Below are 22,407 nucleotides of genomic sequence, written 5' to 3'. Positions count from 1 at the left end.
AATTTAGACTAAGTGCATGGATTCTTTTAAAATATTCACACTGGGCTAACAAACTTCAAATCCAGTTTATGTTCTCTGAATAAATCAAAACTGAATAATATTTGGTATTTGCTAAAGAGATGGGGAAGTGGTTTCAGAAAAGCTTTCCTTTTTTTTGTTTTAAAAACAAGCCTCAAATTCCAAGGGTGCTAAACATGTGTGCTTATGTATGACTTTCTCTTCTCACTTAAAAACAAATCACCCCTAAAATTCAGTGCATGTTTCTCTACTAGAAAAATAATGAAATTGATCTATTTTATATTACTGAAGAAAAACAAAGCTATGGCATTAATTTAGCCTGAACTTTAGCAGAATTTACTTACTGAAAATTTTCTTTACCTAGCGTCTGTAATTCATGGTTACCTCTTTGAAGTAGAGTCTTTCAAATCTGCGCTCATCCAAATGGCTTTCTCCTGATTCTGTGCATTTATGTAACTGCTCAGGTTCTTTCAAAATCTAGTACTAGAATATGCTGAACGAAATCCTATGACTGCTTTGATTTTGGAAGGAATCTTGATTAGAACAGTCAATAAAATGCACGAAGGTACATTGGCCAAGTGAAAGCAGCTGTCTGTGTTCCTTCCCTTCTGAATATTAGTGAAAAGGTTTTTGCTTAAACTACTCTGCATGGGTACTACAATCAGTACTTTTTAGTTTTGGCACGGGGCGGAGGGAGCTCTTCAAAGAAATGTTTAGTGGCTTTAAATAAAGTTGCTTTGTCAGTAAGTCCAGGAATATTAACTGGAAATTACACCTGTAAGTAATAAATCTGGGAAGGTTAAGTTTTCTATAAACTTCTAACAGCAAATGCAATGGGTATAACCTTGGAGTATGTTGGGGGGACTGCACATTTTCTATATTCTCTCTTGTAGAAATCATGGTTTTCTTTGTTATTGTTCAGAAGTGTCATGAGAAAAGAAGAAAAAATAATTCTTGGGCTACAGGTATTAAGGAAAAACCTGGGTTTCCTTTATTTCCTCTTCCTCTATTTGTTGCTAGTTTCTTCTTTCACTGCCATGCCAATGTACTTATGCCTCATTTTTGGCTAGAGTTTCACTTTTTGCTTCATAGCGCAAAACTAGTCAAATGCAAACAGAAATGAGATCTACTGTTAGCTCTTACTGTAGGTTTCCTTCTTCTTGCTATCACAATGATCATTACTTACAAAATCCTTTTTGATCAGCGTGATTGCACTTTCTCACTATGGCTAGTCATAGTAATTAAAACAGCCTAGGATGTACCCACTGCTGAAAAATTGTGCAACTCAAGTAATTAGAGGTCTGAATTGTGTGCTAAACTTCCCAAATTCTGTGTTTTGCAAACAGACTTGTGTGTCTGTGCACATAGTTCACAGTTTATCACGTGCAACTTATGCAGATGTGCAATCTACAAGTGTGAATTTTGGGTAAACTTTTGCTTATTTAATTTTTTTTCCATGTGAGATAAAATGAACAGAAGTACCTCTACAGTAAACATCAAATTTACATATGTCAAATGGTGAAAAATAGTGTTGAAGGTGACTAACTACTTTGAAAATGCATAGATTTTTGCTCTTTTTTTTTTTTTGAATAATAATGGTTTCTTAGCACCCATGTTGCCAACAGCTTTGTTGGTAGGCTAGTGTTTCCTTCCCCAAATTATTGAAACCCATAGAAAATTAAGATTTACCTAGAGTTTAATTACCTATGCTGAAATCTCCTTCAAGCTAGTGGAAGTGTTTATAAGAAGAGTAAGTCTGGAAGAGCTTAGGAGTATCTTAACAGCTGCTCCTAAACCGAAATGCTAATACCTGTGAAGGGTCACAGACTTTTCTTTCAAAGTCTGGTGTTTTCAGATCATGGATGTAGTCTTCAGATATTTAAGTTACAACTTGTTCTAATAGAAAACTTAGGGTAAATGATGAAGAAAAAATTACAGCATCTTTGTATCATCTTCCCCCCTATACTTGGCCTTCATGTTCTTCATACTGCTCAGAGGGATTATGTATAAATATTAGAAAACTATTGTAACAGCATAATCAGTGGAAAAAAATATCAGTTTCTGAGAAGTGGAGAAATAAATTCTAACTAACTAAAAGGCTCATTGATTAACTAGTAATTAAGTTTGAGAGCATTTGGTGATGCTAGGAAGGTGTGCATGCATTCCACACAGAACAGACTGATAATATTTAAGTACTATCCGGTACATATAGTCCTGCAGGAATCAGCAAAGATAAATGAATAATAATGAAATATTTAGTGAGTCACAATCCCCTCATTTAACTGAAAAAAAAAAACAAAGTGTGGGTAAAGTGTGCATGTGTGCTGCAGAAAGCTAGAGAGGGCATGATAGGTACTTATCTTATACTATTCTTGTAGTAAGAAGTTAATCTTGCCTGGCTTCATTTACCTGATATAGACCGAGGTTGTAAGTGGTCACTTTCCTGTCATATAACAGGGTTTGGTTGAAGGTAAATGAGTAATTTTTCTTATGTTTATTGCCAAAAAGCCTTTGCAAGGAATAATGTGAAAGCAAAAGACAACTTGAAAGAAGTAGTGGCTAGCATTTTTCCAAACCGTTTTTTACTTTCCTAAAAGTATGATCAAAACATCTGTTAGTGAAAAAACTCTACTGGTGTTTGGTTTTAAACCAAACAAACAAAAAAAAAACACACACAAAATATCTTCAGGTTTAGCACTATTTAAGAAATAATTTCTTAACTTCTGAAATGAAACCATTCTCCATGCTCAACTGTTTTAAATACAGAATGAACATGCACAATGTCTCTGTGTCATGCAAGCATATGATATACTCAGATAACTTTTCTAAAAATAATACTTTGAACACAAGTAATCCTTCAAGAAACCAAAATGGCTGTTCCTTTTCTAAAAGCCCTGCGTATATTCTGTAACAATTAAAACCCTGAGGAGAGCACAGTTCACTTCCTGATATAGCAGTGCACTCCCAGCTGCCATCATGAAAGCAGGATCCCAGATGTTCCTGTTTTGCTGTATGGAGTGGTGCTGTAACTGTTGGACAGTAAGGGTATAATTTGACAATCTGATAAGTTATATCTGTTGAAATACTTTCAGTATGGTTGTAGCGATGTGGATTAAGCATGTGAAATAAACCATTACATTGGGAAGCAGTCTTTTACATGTATTCATATTACTCAAGTGGGTGCAAGCAGTAGTTAGGTTTGAGGATATAATAATGGCGTCTTGAATCCCAGGTAAGGGAAGAATTGTCTAGTACCTAATGAGACAAAGTAGAAAAGACCTTCAAAACCTTCTATTCATCATGCTACTTGCTTTAGTTGTGATTACATTGTGTATATAAAGGAGAATTAAAACCCACTTACAGAAGTGTATCTAGATGTTCAGCTCCAGTGTTTCTCCCACTCTGTTCTTACAGGACTCTGAAAGCTTAAAGTTTGAAAGAATGCGAGAACAACGCTAACAGTGACTTTTTTCCTAGTTTTTAGCATTATTTCAGAACATGTTCTACCATGGTTGAATACACATGTGCTCAAATTCCTTTATGTTCCTGTCTGGGCCAGGAGCTGGTCCTGGGTTCCTTTCACACCTAATTATTCCACTAAATATTATGGATACTCTTGTTGTGGATTTTGTTTTAAACTATTTCTTCAAATCATTTACGTGACTTGAAATGCCTTAGTAGGCAGCTGATCAATGGCAGGAAGTTTCGTAGGTGCTGTCACTTGTGTAGATGTTTCTAATGGTAGCTTCCTATGTTATCTGTGGATACAGAACAACGTGGGAAAGTGGAGGTGGTGGTGGGGAACAATTAACCTTATTTTTCTCTCAATAAATAAGAAAATTTTGAGAGGTGTTAAAGGGGAGGGAAAACTTATTTTCTTTTGGAAACTGTGTGAATAGTTTCTTTGCACAGGCTCTCCCTGTTTTTTGTTTTTTTTCCTTGGATGTTCTGTGCTATGGCCTGTGATGATACATAGCTCTCAATTTACTGGGAAATCTGCACCTCTTACTCCCAAGGATATTAATCATGAGCACCATGAGTTTAAGAAGGATCAGAAAACCCAAACCAAATAAATCACATCAGACCATTGTCTATTAAAGACCTTTGTCTATTAAATCATGACACGATAGCATTAGTGGTGCTCTGAAGAAAGCTGAAAATTATTTTGAGGTGAGGAAGCTTTATTTTACTTTTAATTTTTTGAAAAACTCAACACTTTCTATTTACTATCTAGTGAACCATGTAATGTTGAGTGAGATTCCACTGTCTTAGTCAATTTTGAATCATTCTTATAAATAGCATGAGTTATGGCTTTTGTAACCGTGTCAAGAAAAAGGGGGAGTCTCCTGTGGAAGTGTTCCTAGAAACAGCCAAAAAAAAACAAAAAAAGCTCGCTGAAGGTTTGTATCCATAGCCCACCTATCAGGATAACAGCAATGTAGTCAAAGCTGTATGAAACACAGCATGGACTCATCACCTGAGAACTGAATCTATAGTTTTAATTGCAGTTCATGCTCTGTTGGGACCTGAACGGATTAGTTTAGTTTAAAGGCTGGATTCACATGCTGAGGTCACCAGCCCTAGATCTTCTTTACTTTGTCTTTAAAGGTGCATGATAAGAATTGCACTCTCCTGCATTGACTTTTATGTACATATAGCAAGCAAAGTTTCAGAATGGCTGGGCTAATGAGGTTTCCATCTGCCTCTCCCTCAAACAGAAATGTCTAATGTAAACAAAAAACTATTTTTTTAAACTTGCTAGCTTAAAGACAGGAGGATGAAACATCTATGTATTTATGCTTCCTAAACTCAGCCTTTTAAATACAGGGTACTATCAATTCCTTCCTACTTCATGTCAGCTGCACACAATCTTCCATTGTAGAGGAATCATCATGCTTTACAAGAAATGTGGTTTAGGGGCTCAGTCACTTGGGAATCAAGGGACCTCTTTTCTGTTCCTAAATTGTATGGCCATTTCTCTTTTGTCTTCATAATCTTCTTAGCCTGTAAACTGCATTTTTAAACAAAATCTAGTAAAACAGGGCCTTGGTTTCAGGTGTAATGTATTACTGTAATGTATTATTGCAACAGAAATTTGTAATTGGTATTGTGATTAATCACTGTCAACAGCATACATCTCAGCCTTCAGGATGAGAGAAATGGAGATGGAGATTCTCAGATTTCTAGAACCATACTTTGCTGGAGAGGTTAGCATGGGCTTAAGAATATGGAGAAAAGGATCTTTTATGCCTTCTGGGTACATTGAGTTGGATATTCACTTTGCTTTGTGATCTAGTTTTATTAGTAAATGTTCAAGCAAGCCTGGAGGCATTTCCTAAATGAGCCTGCAACTGTATAGCTTTTAAACTCAATTAGCCGCCTTCTAGTTTCTGCATACTGCATCAATTATAATAGAGTTTAGTTGGCTGCGTGAGAAAGGGAAGGTGGGGGTCCTCGTAAGGGTCCCCCTATCCAGCCCCCTTTATGCCCGTAATGCGATGGGACCGCTACGTTTTGCGTGGCCCTTTGGCAGCAGCAGGTACTGCGGCTCCAGAACCTCAACATGTGAATCACATTTAAAGAGGGGATGCTGGAAAAAGTCATTCACCGGCAAAGAACAAAGTGAGTTAGGTTTCACTACCTGATGTGAGACTCTTTCAGAGTAGAAAAAACACTGAACTTTGCAGTGCTTTGTGTAGGATTGACGTGATGGGTTCACTCAGTGTGTAGTTCGTGCACACAGTGATCTTCTGAGGCTTGTGGTCTTTTGTAAAATGCAGACCTGTGATGGGATTATTTTTTCAACTATTACTAATACAAAAGTGTCCTAAGAAAACTGTTATGCACAGAAATGCGAGCAGATTGGAGTGTATTTCACAAAGCAGAACAGATAGTTACAATTTAAAAGTAAAACAACAAAAATGAAGACAAAATACCTAATACCTGCCTCAAGGAAAAACCCTTTTGTTAGGGTTCAGGCACAAAAAAATACTCGGCATGTTTTGAAAGTACTTCTATAACATGCTTTTGTTGGATCGCAATCTTCTCTCTCTCCTGTTTGATCTAAAAGTCCAACTGTGTTAATTTAACAAATTAATGTAATGCATTAAGCTTGTAATATGATTAAAGGTATTACTAGAACTTTGTAGAGCGTGTTTTTTCTCATTATTTTAGTTTTTTCCTCTCATTTGCAGATGTAAACAAAACTGCAACTACATCTGGTTGAAAATTTAATCTTTTTTTTCCCCTGTGGGGAAAACCAAAGATGTCTTAAAGAAACATTTTTCAGTGCACGTTTTTCTGGGAAGCCCTTTTGCGTGAGGAAAAGAAAAAAGACCCCTTGCTGCCCCAGAATGGTTGATAGCCTGATGTTTTTGGTGTGCCTCTGGAATGTTAAAGCTCTGTTATTTTTGGAAAAAGGCCTGGAAAGCTGGGTTTCCAATACTGTGTGAAACTCCTATCTATCAGACTACTATCTATCTGCAAAAAAATCATGTTGCCTAGGTTTTCTCCTCCTCTTTCCTTTGCCATGATCTACTTCCCCCAAAGCAAATAAAACAATTTAGACATACCTTTCCTTATGCTAACACAGAACAAAAACTTACCAAAACCTCTCTTCATCTTTTTCTGAAATAGAGATCTTCCTTTCTAATCAGCACTAACAGTAATGCATAGATCTGTTGTTTATCTTGACTAGTGAATAAAGATGTAGAGTTCTTAGTAATGAAGCGTCAGGACTGTACGTGTATGGAGAGAGAGACACTAGCTGTGACTGAAGAGCTGTTTGGAGCAATGGGAAATTCTTGCATTTAGTCGACTGAGCCTTGCATGGAGGCGTCTTGCTCTCTGTGCGGTCATGTATGTACTTGATATTTTGCTCTATTTGTGCATAGCGTAAACTAGAATTAATGCAGTCAATGTGAGGGCTGCTTAAAATACAAAAGCAAACAACAAAACAACAAACATGCAAATGTGAGGACCAAATCCTGTTAATGAAACCAAAGGAGACCTTCATGGAAGAAAAAGAAATCCATCTGATTCATCTGAATCCCTCTCTTCAGTTCATACAAAAACTTTTAAAACCTTAATTTTATTGTTGGCTTTTATAGCATTTCTTTTGATGTATAAATTCTAACTGCAGTCAGTAAAGTCTTTCAAAAGATTTTGCATGCATGCTAAGATACTATTATTTTTAATGTACTTTAACACGGGTATGTCTGATTTCTTGAAAGCTTATATCACTGGGGAAAAAAAGGCGATGGTTAGATCATGCTTACATAGGATGCATGTCATTTTTAGTACTTAATGTCTTTCCACGTAGTATTTATTACTAAGATCTGTCTTTGAGCACACTTCTAAATCATTACACTACAAAAAGAAACAGATACTGCTGTCCATCTCCAGATGGGTTTCCACCTTATTTAAAGATTGGTGCTCTTCTCCTTTATTCTTTCAAAAAGATCATTTTTTAATTACATTCTGCCTACTTTCCAGACATGCTGCTCTTCATTTTTAATTTGAAGGAACAAGAGAAGGTAGCACTGGAGTCTATTTGGTCTTACTTGAAACATTTCAATCTTTATTTAAAAACTCACAGTACTGAAGCTTTCTCTTAAAAGGCTGCTGTGACATTCAGATGTTTGTTGGCTGGACTTAAAAGTGTGCTTAGGATACTGTTTAGAAAAATTTAGTGCCCCGTAAGTGCAATACACAATAAAAGGAAGTAATGTTCATGACCTATTGTGTGTGGATTGCTGCAAACTGCTTTTCTCTTAAAGCTTTCAGCTTGCTGACCTGGAGAAAAGCTTGTTTTCACATTCTATTCCAGTTACCTATGTGAAATTCTTCGTTTTAGGTCTTTCTTGGTTTAGGTCTTGGTTTTTCTTTGACCCACTTTTACAATTTTTAGTACTGCCTGTTTAACACGTGCAGTGAACAGCTGCACTACTGAGTTTCTGCAGATGTTCTGAGGCAGTATGATTTTTAACTGCTTCTGTGGTGTTCGGTCATGAGAGCCTTGATACAGGAAAAAGAAATCATACTTAGTCATGGATGTCTTCAAATGTCCTGACCTAGACCTAAGAAAAAAAAACAGCATGGTATTTTCTGGCACTCTGTTGTGAGCTGTCTGAGATGGCTTTCTTTTGTGGCTCCTAAACAGATCAGATAAAATTTGGAGCCATCCAGTAATTGCACTTTCCAAGTTCCCTTTCATATCTACAGCAATCCTGTTAATGTTACCTCTTTTAAAAGCTCTGTTAGTAAATATCACCAGATTAAAGGCTACATACTCTAGATTTCTGCTCTGTAAAAGTCCATTAAATAAACACAGTATTGCTGGCTGACTAACTTCTGAGGTTAATTTCCCACTGGAGGTTTTAGTAGGCTGTTAATGACTATAGGTACAGCTTTTTTGACTTCCTGATTTTGGGGGCAGTTTTGTTCATCAGATCACCTCTGCCTTCCTGATTCCTTTGTGTATGAACTTGCCTTAAATGAGAGCCATCTCTATTTTCACTGAGTTCAAGATACCTGTTTGCCTGAGAATACTTTTAAGTGTGTTCCACTGTTGAAAATAGTGGTTGTGACACTGCTGTCTTGTATCTATACTTTGGTACAGGAATTTTGCATATTTAAAATTCATAACTGAGTTTATTTTCAAGACAATCACCAAAATACAAACCTTAGAGCTGTTTCTCTGTTCATTTGACTCATAAGTTGCACAGTAGGGCTGCATCATAATTTGGGGAGGGGGCTACACTGTAGTGGTAGTCTTTCACAGGGGTGCAGCAGGCACTTGTTTGCAGCATGTGATACCTTTTCAGCTGGATTTGACATTTTCATTGCTCTGGAAATGTAAAGTGTTTTGTGAGGTGTCCTAGACCTCTACCTCCCCTCTCCCATCTTTACCATCAAATTGCTATATCATAGGTATATATGTAAGACCTTTTTTTTTTTTTGGTATTTGCTGAATAACACTGCCAAGTTTGTCAAGCAGAAATGTAATCAACACTCTACACTACATTCTTTAGTGACTGATAGTGACTGAGATTGAAAAGGAAATAAACAACACCATCCTCAGTACAACTGGTCAAGAGGTGCAATAAAGTGTTGTCCAGCAGGCAAAATAGTAAAACCAGGACTCCTCGGTCCTATTCTCTGTTCTGGTGCACAGCATTATCCTTTTTTATCCTTTTGCCCCTTCTTTATGCCCCACCACAAAACCTTGTTTGCAGGCCCCTCCCTTCAATGTGGGAGAATTAAAAATGTAAAGATTTAATCTCCACTCCTTAAAAGTAAATTTTTAGCCCTCTTCTGTGATAAGATAGAATGGAAAGCATAAACTAATGGTAAATGTCAACTAACCACTAGGCTTGAAAAAATTGCAGCTGGCTTCTGTTTATGAAGCACAGAAACTGCGTGGGAGGAGATGCGAAGAACCTCCTCCAATACCCGCTCTCACAGTAGGAGGAAAAAAACCAACAAAAACAAAACTGTACTGAATATGGGGTTTAACCTTCAGAATTATTTTGCTGTTCTCTTATATTGTTACACTTGTATGAAAATGCTAAAAGGCAATCACTTTATTTCATGTAAAGGCATCAGAAAAAGGCCCTGTGACACCTTAAAGGTTAACTTTGATTCATTTCTGATAAGAAGTGAGGCACCGAATTTGCTTGTATCAATTTTGAGTGTGAGTTAAGATATGAATCTCCTAAATGTTTTAAAATGTATTTAACGAACAATTTTTATGGAGAGCTTCAGCATGTCTCAAATATGATGCAATGTTTCAGTGCAGCAACACTTAATGTTGTCTTAGTGTTGAAACGGCAGTGCTTAAATGTATCTCACAAATCTGAAATGAAGCACTTGTTTTGAGTCTGAACAGACATTTGGGAAGTAGATCACATGATATTCATTCATGATGTATAATCTGAGATCAAAAATAGTCCACAGGTTTATGCTAATATAAATTGAGAGAAATTCTAGTTTCACAACACCATTTGACATTAAAGCTAAGCTAATGCTTCTTTTAACAGGAGGTTCATAGTCCAAACCTGGTGTGAGGAAAGGCTAATTTTTTTGTTAAGTAATATTTGCAGAAATACATTGAACATCCATCACTTTCAGACATGGAAAACAGTATACAGCTTCAATTTGTTCATGGCACAACTAGTTTTAACTGTTTTTAAAAAGAAGGAAGGTAAATAGACTAGAAAAGGGATCAAGAAAGAAGGTGGCATTTTTTCTGATTTTTAATCTGAGACATTGCTATATCTAGATGCTGATTTTACTGGGCAGATGAAACTGTCCTGTAAGAATGATAACAGTTCTAATGTGTAGAACTGCATCTCTTTTATTTCACCTGCTCTTCTTTTAGAAGTGTCCTTTCTTGTTTGCTGACAACTCCCACTATGGAATATTTGTCCAAAGACCCAGGAATTATTATTAACTCCCTAAGACGGGGGTGGGAAATAAGAACTGGTGAGCAAAAGCTGGAAGGATACCAGCTGGAGGATATTTGTGACAGATGAGAATAACAGGAAGGGAGGGAGAAAAAGAAATGGTCAGCATTTTTGGCTTTTTAAAAGTGGGGTGCAGATGACTTGCTGTTATGTTTTTGCAACGTCTTGTTTCCAGACTGTTGGCTTAGTCAGCCACATCTTTAATTTGCCCAGTCTATAACAGCTGCTTCTGCTCCTACCACAGAAAGAGAAATTATAGTTTCCAAGCCTTCATTTCATCCCTCTTACCTATAATACTTGAGTTCCAGTCTGTCTGACCACTTTACTAGGCATTTTTTTTTAATTAGCAGATCTTTTGGGGGGCCCTTAAGTCTGTTTTGCATAGACAGAAACACTAAATAGCCTTGGAAACTCTTGATGAGATGAAAAGCATCCTGCTGGGAATATAAAAGAGCACGTAATACCTAGAATAATGATTTCTGTAACTGAGGTTTTCATGTGCCTTATTAGAAAGCATCATTTATGTGGAGTCTTGGTGAATCTTTTCTTTTCATAAGAACATTTTAAACCCCATCTCTTTAATTTAGACTCTACATGTTTTGTTGATTACCTTTTGTTAAAGGTTTACAGGTATGTTTGAAGTAAATAAAATGCCCAAGATTAAACATAGTGTTCAAATACATTTGAGCATTCTTAGCTCAAATGTTCTCACTGGATTTGCCCAGGTGAGACAGGTGGAGTTTCATAACAACATCTTCCTTGTACCTGAGACCACTGCGCTGCCTGGTCACTTGGCTGAGGTGACACATCGTTATTAAGTGCTAATAAATATTCTCAGTTTGGAAAGGTACACATGTAGAGGGTAACAGCTCTCACTGCTGCAAGTATCTTAATATAATGAAGAAACAGCTTGTTTTAATCACTTCCTAATTGTACAGCATGACCAACTAATCTCTGGGAAGTACCTTGGAGACCGAGTAATATGCTTCATAGACTTCTGGGGAACTGACAGAGAAGACGGTCGAATTGCCCTCAGCTCACTTCGTTTGCTCTTCTGCAATTCTGTGATGATTTCTCTAGAAGGCAAAGAAATAAAAGTTTTAGTATTATAGCTCAGAATATATTCACTAGATCAGCTGATAATTGGCCTTGATGTTAGCTAAGGAAAAATAACTAGCGTTATAGAGGTCTGACAATATTTTTATACTACTCCTTTTTTATCCTAATTCTTCCTTTGGATTTTCAGTATGTTGTGCTTCAAGATAGCTCTGAGTGAAAACAGATTATTCAGAATATTAAACAAAAATTAATACTGTGAAATAAGCCTCATATTCAATAATTTAAATATCACAAATAAGTAGGTCTGTGGTATTTTGCTTCACGGTGTTCTGGTTTGTTTTTGTGAGATTATTCAGAAAGACAAAAAATGACAGAAAATGAGCTGATTCTTCAGTGCTGCAGATAAATGTTGCTAAGATCCTCCTCTGAAAATTTGAGCCCGTGTGCTCAAACCTATGGTCTTTTGCTCTTGTGGAGCTTACATTTCATTTTCTGTCTTAAATCCTACTTAAATTATCAGAAATACAGGTCTAAGTCTAATCTTTTTTTTGGTACCATGCACCAATCCTGATGAAATTTAAAAAACAAAGCAAAAAACAAAACAAAACAAACAAAAAAACACAACACCTTGTAGTTTTTCAACAGTTCTGAAAACTGTTACATCTTTGGCCTGCAATAGTCAGAGGCACCAGAGGAACCATGGAATAACTCTCCCCTGTCCTTAAAGTGTGGGGCGATGGGATTCCCGAAGCCTTCTAATTCTTGGCATTCAAGATTGAAAATACCAAGACTCAAGACTCAAGTAACAAGTTCCTTGTTAAAGCCACTTGCTTATTAAATTGAACTCAGCTGAACAAGTCTGGTATCAAGTAAATATGGTATAGATTTGAAAATACTTTTTTTTAGGTTTAATATACTGTTCAGTGGTCTAATGATTGCTTTTTGAAGAGCTTGTGGTCTGCAAAATACTATAATTATACAGCATATGCTTTAAAAGACTGGTTTGTAGTATTGACCTTCATGGAGTTTCATGGGAGACATTTTGAGAATGCCAGATCCATCTTGAGTGTAGCTACACTAACTCCGTCACAATTAATGGAGAAACATGCAAGGCTGAAATCTCCAAACAGCTTTCAAAAATCTCACACTTTTTGTGTGTCTACTTTACAGTACATGGAAAAAAATACCACCCATCAGGGAACTAAAACACAGTGCTTTAATTACATAATGCCCATTAATATTAAATTTTATGCTGAAGGTCTATATTATACAAAAGCCAACTAAAATACAAGTCTTCTTTTCAAACCCTGTACCATGTATTGCCTGGACATTTGGTCATTAAAATGAACTTGGCTGCAAAGATAGGCGTTAGACAAAGATGCAACATTTCATGTTGACTTCCAACAGCCTTTATAGTTTGAAATAATTTTATTATTTTGATTTTCTCAATCTTTAAAAGCATTCAAAGAGAAGTAATGCTAGTTGAGTGAGAGAAGAGACTCACGTATCATGTGAAATCAAGTGATAGTATTTTCAACTGCTGCAGTCTTTCTATAATCTGATATGATTTTAGATTTTCTCTCAAAAGATTTTTTTTGTAATGTCAGACTGAAGAATGCCTTTACCAGCTGTATTAGAGGAGAATGTTTGTAAATCTCCATTCATAAATCTTGTTTCTTATTTCATTCTTTGCTCTGAATCTTTCACCTAGTCAATAACTGCAGCCCCTAATTGTTTGTTTGTTTGTTTGTTTTTTAATAAATATAGCTCTCCTTTTAGCATTCTTTCCAGAGTTTGCCCTCAGACCTAAGTCTTCTCTTGTATTAATTCTGGAAATCAGGCAATCGAACCACTCGATCTACATGTTAAACTGCTGTAGTTCTACGTTCTTTGGGTGGAGTACAGGAGGGGGTTGGGATACTTTTTATGACAATGTGGAAGTAAATACATCTTAAAAAAAAAATTGCATCAGTAAGAGGATGCGATTGGTAGATACAGGTAGATACAGGTGAGTCAACATCAGGATCCCATCGTGCTTGATACTGTTCAAACACAAAGCAGGGCAACTGCCCCTACCCAAGCACTTAGAGTTGCAGGAGCTGGTGTTTCGAGGCACAAAGAAAGGATCTGGCAGCACTGGTTTGGTCTGCCAGCTCCCTGACTGATGCTGGGCTGGCTTTTGTTGGCATTGCTGGAGGTCTAAGAGTAGATTTAGTAGGACGTTAGGGGCTAGCACAGCTGTTTCTAAGCCTTTTCTCTCAAGATGAAGAAGACACCTGTCTGAGGAAACAACAGTTGCCGTGGATACTGCTAGCCATGAGAGGGGATGTCTTGTAAGGGAAAATGGGTAACGTGGATGGAAAGTGGAAAGGTGCTGGTGGTTTTATCTGGTGGAGAATGGAGACCAAATAGAAGGAGGGTAGAAATGCTGCTCTTGCTGTGGCACTGCGAATGGTTGTGTGTGGGGAGTATGGCATTTTATCTGAGCAGGGAGGATTTTGTGGCAGCAGAAACGTGAGATGGAGGGCTGAGTGATCTGAGTGATGGTTGGATGGTAAATTATACAGAGAACAAAAAGCATGTGGATGCTATCTGGCTAGGCAGACATCAAAAATGCTTGGACTTAGGAAGTAGGAGGATAGTGGGATCAGCTAAAGGGATGTGAAAAATTTTAATGAAAAATAGATATAAAGTTATAACGAAACATATAATGTTCAAAGTTCTTTCTTGCATTCCCTGTCCTTCCCCTCAGGTGAAATAAGGGGAATATGGCTGTGTTTTTTTAGTATAATGTTTGTGTTTTCTTATTGTTCCTGACTTATCACAAATCATGTATGATGATTAGAGTTGATACCCTCAAGTGGTTTTATGAGTTAGCCAAAGGATTAACAGCCCTTTCTTTCTTAAGCCTATCATCAGAGCAGTCTTCAGGAGCAGACAGAAGGGAAGAGCAAGGGCCATGGAACAGCACATGGGTTGAGCGAGAAGAGCACCACAACCTTGTGGCCTGGGTCTTTGGCAGGCAGAGAAAATAGTACAGCATGCGGCTGGGCTATAGGAAGGGGATGTGAGGGTGAGCAGAGGGTGGAAATCTGGGCTGGCCGCCCACAGGGCTCTCCTGTGGGTGCCTCAGATGCAGGAGCAGGGCCTGCTCTCGTCCCAAGAGCAGTGCAGCTGCAGAGCACATCTGGGAGAGGGCTCTTGGCACTTGTATTCTGGCCTCAATTGCAAACCTGTCAATTCCGGGCATCAATCACACTCCTAGTCTTTTCGCTATGTAATATTTTCTATGTACTTTTTTTTTAAGACTGCATTAGTGTTTCTGATGAAAGAGTGGAAGACCTTGATAAAATTCAGGTGGCTCTGCAGCTATTTATGTGGGAGCAGCCTCACAGAAGGGCTGTTTTAAGCAGTGACTTTATAAGAATACTCCATGTTGATGAGCAGTAATGATCAGATCTGTGAGCATTCACATAACCTTACCAGTGATGGAGCCTCCATTTTACACATCTACTTTCCAAATTCCCAGTCTGGTGAGAGCTTACATTAATAGCAATTGGTTTTTGCCACTGCATCTTGATGGGTTGGAATCACGCTTAAAATGATTGATAGTTTTTAAGCTTACATGCCGTTGTTGTAAACATCCTTTTCATTTTTAAATTAATGAGAAAATCAAATAGTCCCCAATTTTCTCACACTTAGTTGTGCTCTATCCCAACTTCCTGATTGGTTTAAAGGAGAAGTCATGTTCTTCCTTTTTCATTTGCTCAGCTCGTCTGTGTTCCCCTCACCGCTGATCTCCCTGCTCGCAGGCAGACCCATTCCAGCTCAGTGATGAGTGCCAGTCACGACAGCAGAACAAGCCAAAAGTAGTAAACTTACGATGAAAAGCTTGCAAACTTGGAAGTGCTTAGGTGCCAGGGTTGTAAACTCATTGCAACTTTATTAATGACACCCTGGGGGAAGAATCTTTTGATAGTAAACATATCCAAATGGTTTTGAGCTAAAAAAGATGGTTTTACTTTGTTTTGGTTGCTTGAGTACTACACCATTATCAGGAGATGATTTAGAGCAACAGCAGTGAAGTCTTAGCTTGGATCTTGTTGAACTTAAGGCTCTCCTCCACTGAAAATGTTTTTCCAGCCTTATGGAAGCTCCCCCTCCCACCTCCGCTCCCCCCCCCCCCCCCCACCCCGGCATTTTTTGGTTTAAAAAGAGCTATGTGTTAAACAGCATTCGTTGAGTTTAGTGAATAATGAAACACACACTCCTGCTCTGCTTTTGAAATGATATGTGTGGCAGTGTGCTGTGAGTATTATTCTTCTCTCTGGTAGCTTCTACGTGAAAACTCTTTTCCCCGAGAAAATGGAATCTTTGTGTCTTTGTCTCCTCGCTAGCTTTCAGGCATGTTTTGGCAGGAGCTCCGACTGTCGAGGCACTGGAGAGGAGGGGCCTTGTAGTCATTTGTCAGCTTTTCTTGCATCTGTAATTTTTTGTCAACTCAGCAGTACTGGAGGGGCTAAAAAAGGGGGGAGAGCTCGTAGTTGTTGAAAGTCAAACTCTTGAAATAATTGCCAGACTGTAACAGTTCAGGGAAGGTGTATGTGTGGGGAGAAACTACCAGTGTTTCAGCTAAAAAAAAGCTACAGTGTTCAGGTTTTAGAAAATCACCATTTCACACAATTGCATATCATATATCTCTACAGGCAATTTTACTGTGTTTGTAGACTTGTTTACTGTGTTGATAAACTGGCTTTTTTAATGGTGAAGAAAATATTTCACTGGTGATCAAGACCTGGTTCTTTCCAACTAACAGATTAATTTAAAACATTTTGTCTTTAACTTTGGTCCTAATCCTCTGCTGCTATCTTCCTTCACAGGCCATGCACTTTCATCTCCTTGTGTAATGTAATTAAACATAAATTAGTTAATTTTTTTATTAGGAGATGGATCCCTTCATATTAAAGAAAGCATTTTTCCTCCTTAGCTTTTTATGGAATATTAATGTTGATCTCTCCTCCTCGTTTCAGTAGGCTATTTAAGCTCAGGGCTCATACTGTGAGCTGTTAATTAATCAGTGTGACAGATGAAGAAAGTATCCAACTATGAAAGAAAACCTTACTTCAGTGACTAACAATAAGGATGTGAGCCCGAGTGATTTAAAGGATTTTTTTTTGTGTGGATGTGTGATAAGGAGTCTTAAGCTGTTAGGGTAACGATGTTTTTTTCGCTCAGTTTGTGTCTCTGCACAAACATTAAAGGGCTCATCAATATTTTGTCTTGAAAAGTCTAGACAGCAGTTAAAAGAGCCTCTCCTACAGTTTGAAGAGATCCCGTTTCCCATAATTAATAACAGGAAGCAAGTAAATAAGGCTTTACTGACAAATGGAACAGTAACACGGACCCAGAAACATTAGCTCCTAGCTGAGAAATGTGGCTGAGGTCTGTTGGTATTAGTGCACAGGAAAAGATTACTGTGGAAGCACATTAGGGCTTTGCTCAAGCTTAATTCAGTTATGTGATAGCAGACTAAAAGTGCAAAAGTAATGATAATGCATTTTAATTATTGAGAGTGATTCCTGACCTTTGTTTACATCAGTGTTACAGCCCAAGAACTCTTCTCTCTGTCATTATTTGAAACTCTTTGAACTCTGAAGGAGATTTTTCATGTTTATTTAAAAGCTACCAGAAGGCATTTCAGACACTTCCGGGAACAAACTGTATATATGTATTTCAGGAAGATAAGAAATGAAAGGAAATGTTTTTAAATTTTTCTTCCTTTTTGAAGATTGCCTTTTCCACTCAAGGATACCTTTTCAGAAAGTAGTTGACACCCCCCCCCCCCTTCCAGTTCCTCTTGTTAAAATTGGTTAAACAACAAAAGGGGAATTACATCCTCATCTCTTGTGTAAAAGAGATTTACCAGTGTAAAACCAGAGCAGCGCTAGTTATCTCACTGAGCTGTTAAGGTCATTTCAGCAGCTCCACATTGCAATGACAAAAATTCAGTCTTGCCCTGCCTGCCATGCTTATGACTGATTCTAGTTTTTGGGTTACTTTGTGGCGGGGGGGGAGGTGGTTTTCCTAGGGGAGAGGCATTGACTGAATGCAATATCCAGAGGCACTGGAAAGCACATCTAACACCATGTTCGTACTGGACTTTAAGTCTGAGCTTGTTGAATTAAAGTTTCATCATTCAGTATGTCTACAATGTGATACAATTGTATAATACAGTCTGTATGGCATCTTGGCTGACCTTGAAAAGAGAAGAAAAGTGAATTTGTTTCACTGATTTTTAGGCATGCTAGACAGTGAATCCCTACTTTAGCTATTTAATTTACAGTAACCTACTAGAATTATTTTTCCCCCGTAGAAAACCCAACAGCTCATATACTAAAAATGGCAAAATAGACCAAAATAAGCCTGTTTGTAGAGCTAATGTTTTTTCCTTTTCTGTACATTTTAGAAGATTAACAGCCGTTGCTGTATGGGAGCATGGTGATGCATACTAAATAGTCAGTCCATAAGGCATTTTGGAAGGAATTCAGTAAATTCAAAGAAGATATCCCAACGTTGTATCCCATAATTTTTTCGTTTCCATTGATTGTAGTTAAAATGTATGAAAGCAACAGACTATATCCAGAAAGAAGTTGCATTATTTACGTTGTTGCTTCCATTGCTTAAATCTCGTTAGGTTAAAACATTTACTGCAGATATGGTGTTTCGTGACTGATTAAATGAGGTAATTGAGCACATGTGCATAACTTCAAGCATAGGCTTTTTCCAATTGACTTGATGGAATTATATAACTCCATAGTTTGTAACTGGACTTCAGTTACATTTAGAATGCATTTCCGTCTCCTGTTAAGTACTGAGTTCTGTCACCTTGAATCACACATGCCAGTATCCAGCTAGGCTTATGGCTTGTCAAAGAGAACTTTAGGAATGTGGTGCTACTTGACACAACTGCCCAAGCTCTTAACGCAAATAAATATCTCAAATGACTATTGTAATAGGAAAAAAATCAGAAGACAACTGTTGAAGTTGCATTTTCAGGGTATAACCATATACTACCAGATATTTCAGGTACAATTTGAAACTACTGTGTTAAGATTTTTTTTATTTTTATTTTTTTCCTAGCTCAGAACTACAATAACTAGTTCAGTTCCTGAGGAAAGTTCATGGTGGACAAGAGGCTTTTTCTTTATCACCAAAAAAAACAAACAACAACAAAAAAAAAACATGCTCTGTTGCACAGAAAAGCTTTGAAGAAAATTGTATGAATTTATTTCATTTACTTTGGACCTTCAAAAATCAGATGTTTACATGCTGACCTAGGTTTAGAAACTTTTCTAATTACCGAGACAATACACAAACCTTTTTAATAAATAATTTACATATCTTCAATTGCACATTCCAAAGGGCATTTTAAAATTGAGCACAATCTTTGTATTCGGCTTTTGATGTGACATTTGCATGCTTAAGGAGAAAACTTTAATGTTTAGGGTGCTTCTTTTAGAATGAAAGGTGATCAACCAGTAGACTGAATTCTTTGAACTATGTGATAGTACAGTTCAGTAACACATCAGTGGTTCTTAGTTCACCAGTACCTGCAGATTGGTCAAATGTGTATTTCACAGAAATTAACAAGTGTAGTAAAGTGTAGGATAGTGTAAAATAAGATTCCTGGTATAGACCCAGTTTAATCTAAAAGATATGGAAAGTACAGTCCTAACAGGACCAGATATTGGTATCAGAATTTTGTTATCTTAAACCTATAGATATGTAGCTTCCAAGTGAAACTCTCTTGAGAACTAGGAGTTTCCAGGCTATTCTCTCAATTTCCTGTTTATTTTATATAGTACTGGAAATTCTTTTTGATGCTATGGTGCACTTTTTCTAAAAGGATGAGGGCTGTTTTTAATAAGATATTGTCCAAAGCCCACTCTGTCAAAGTAGCAAGGTTCAAAGTAACTGTAGGTACCCTGATTATATCACAGCTTTTAACACAATTTCTTTTGTCCTTGAGGATTTTTAAGTAATTTGAGCATATTCTTCTATGTGTGTGACCTGATCAATTCCCCCTCCAGTGTTATAAAATATACTCAGGAGTAAAGAGAAGTTCTTCTGATTCAGTGGTAGGCTCTTAATAAAAAAATAAATAATAAAAAAAGTAACCCCCCACAAACTAGAATAGAAATAAAGGAAAATACATTTGCAGTCAAATTTGAATATTAAAGTTTCTAAGTACATTCCAGACTATGTAAATACTTCAAGGGTTTATATTTATAACACTTCCTATTAGAATAGGATTTTTTTTTTTAATTCACAGAAATTGGGAAGCTCCACTTGTTTTAATCAGTAACAATTCTGGCACATAATTTAAAGATATTTCCATTCACCCTCCTTTTAAATGAAATAATTGTTGTATAGGTGAGAATCCTGTGGAAGTACTGTGAAATATGTGAAAGTAGATTGACTTACAGAATTGACTTGAAATTTTACATTTATCATGACTACTATTGGCCAGCTCTTGGAAAGTTCACACAGCTGTGTTCTAGAGTTCTCCAGGCCTCTGAAGTCTTTCCCTCTGTCTGGAAGGTGTTGAGGAGGAGGACAATACCCCAGGAATCCTTACTGTGTTCTCTACCATGACAGAAGTAGTGTGGACTGGGGGGGGGGGGGGGGCAGGAACAACAACAACAAAAAAACAAAACAAAAAAACCCAACACTGTACTTCTCATCCAGACATGCTCCAGATGCTGATTTTGGAAGGACAGACTTTTGCTTTACATAGAGAAAGTTGAAAACAAATGTAAAATTTCTTGTGATCCCCATTTCAACCATCAGAGACTTAAACTGATCTGTACCGCTGTCAGTCAGAGGAAGATATACTTAAGTATATGAAGTATCAAGGAGCTTTTTTTTTTTTTCCCTTCCTTTTGGCTACTTCTTGATGTATTAGTTTAAGCAGTTTAAGCTCAGACTCATCAAGTCAATGTGTGTGAAGTTCTTTCTCCTTTAAGCACAACTCTTTCTGGACAAGGCAGGAGATGAGCATATATGATGATGAAACTAGACTTCTGTTTGTTTGCTAAAATCTTCTCTAAAAAGTTTTTATAACTACCTTGAGCTGTTCCTTTCCAGAAACAGTATTTCTCACTGGTAAACTAAATATGATTTGACTAGCTGAATAAGTGGATTTGTTTTTATTTTTATTTTTGGATAAGAAAACACTTTCCAATCTCATAAACAGCAGGTTCTATTCTCTTCTGTAAGTAGCTAGCACTTTTTTATTTTTTGGCAAGTTCACATCCTTCACTAGCTTGTATACTTGATGCAGGTGTAGTAGAAGCCTTCATTTATGATACAGGAAGGGAGTTTTATTTAATAAGAAAACCACAGACCTTACACTTTTCTTTTTGCCAAGCTCTGCACAATACATTTTCCTTGAGTAGAATTAGCATAGGAACTGGGACTGATATGGCCAAACCTGTTTCATGAGTACATAAATCATACTATTCAACAAGAAGCTTTTTAGTAAATCATTTTCTTCACAGTATGTCAAATAATATTTTGGTACATGCAATGAGTCTTGCTTCTCAGTAGTATGGTGTATAGTACCTTCACTTTACTAATTAAATTAGCATATATAGACATCAACGTGTTAATACTACTTGCTTTCAAGTTAGGACTTGAAATACTTTTCAGTGATTCTTGTCTATCTTGTTTTGCTTCCAGAATGTAAATCTGCTTTTCACCTGCAATAAGGTCACAGCTGAGGGGAGGCTTCGGGAGGGGGAAGGAATCTACAGGGGTGGCATATATTGCTTTACACTGAGTCGTAGCTGAAAGAATTTGGCCTCTGGCCCTGTTCCTCCTTCACAAGCTGCTCTGATAACGGTGGCACAACAGCACACGCCCTGGCAAATGTTCCTGGTGCTGCAGATAATACAGCCTGATGTAGTGATGTGTTGGTTCATTGAAGAGGTTTTAAGAGTTCATTTTAATTTTATTAACTAGAAAAAAAAATCCAGCAAAAACATCCTCATGAAACTTACTGACCTCTAGCATTGCAAAAGAGCACGATGACTCTTCACATTTGCAAGCTTCTGGACAAAATTTCTCTGGAATCGCAAGTAGCTCTCAGTGAACTGAAACCTGCTCTATGTTCCTGTCATTAGTTTTTGATTTGTTTGACTCTTTAAAGCATTTTTCTTAAATATATATGATTATCTTTTAGTGATCCTCTCTTTAAAATTAATACACTGTGCATTAAAATGCATGAAGATCCTTCAATAAAAATCCATGCCATAAAAGGAAATCCACACGTATTAACAACCTAAATTACCAGAATGATTTGAAGTATGTAGGGAGTAGTGGGTATATTCAAGTTTGGTTTTGTTCTTCCACCTCTAGAGATATCTAATGTTCATGAGACTCATGACAAACCATATTTGAGCCTGGAATAAATTTTAGTCCATCTTTACCTTATATTCTCAAGCACAGTGCCATATCATTGACTTGCACACTATAGAGGAAAATATATTTGTTAAATATTCATGTAGTTCTCTTTTAAACATGGAATCCTTTAATTTTTTGGTTTTTGCTTTGTAAAGAAAGAGCTTTATCTTTTGTTGGACAACATTCTTTTTTGGATATTATAATGATCAGGCTCTTTTTTAATCTTCTGAGGCAACTTGCTAGTAGCAAAGATCAATGAAAGCAAGTCCAGTACATGATTCACAGTGAGCAATTTCTTTTAAGGGAACTTTCTTAAATATTAGCTCAAAATATCCATATGGGCTTTGTACTTATTAGAAATACTTCCTTCATTTCACACCTCAAGCAGATCAATCTCTAC

The 22,407-nt window shown here is 37.0% G+C and overlaps 1 long non-coding RNA gene across 1 annotated transcript in view; it reads right to left on the bottom strand.

Annotated features, from left to right (window-relative positions):
• LOC121074299 overlaps window positions 1–22,407 on the bottom strand; it is a 64,800-nt gene that overhangs the window by 22,451 nt on the left and 19,942 nt on the right. Inside the window, exon 2 of the long non-coding RNA XR_005822258.1 lies at window positions 11,450–11,560. This is a non-coding gene — a long non-coding RNA (uncharacterized LOC121074299). The remainder of the gene's footprint in view (window positions 1–11,449; window positions 11,561–22,407) is intronic.

Source organism: Cygnus olor, chromosome 8 (genome assembly GCF_009769625.2).
Source record: "Cygnus olor isolate bCygOlo1 chromosome 8, bCygOlo1.pri.v2, whole genome shotgun sequence".
Lineage (NCBI taxonomy): Eukaryota > Metazoa > Chordata > Aves > Anseriformes > Anatidae > Cygnus > Cygnus olor.
This window is presented reverse-complemented; position numbering and strand designations above follow the sequence as displayed.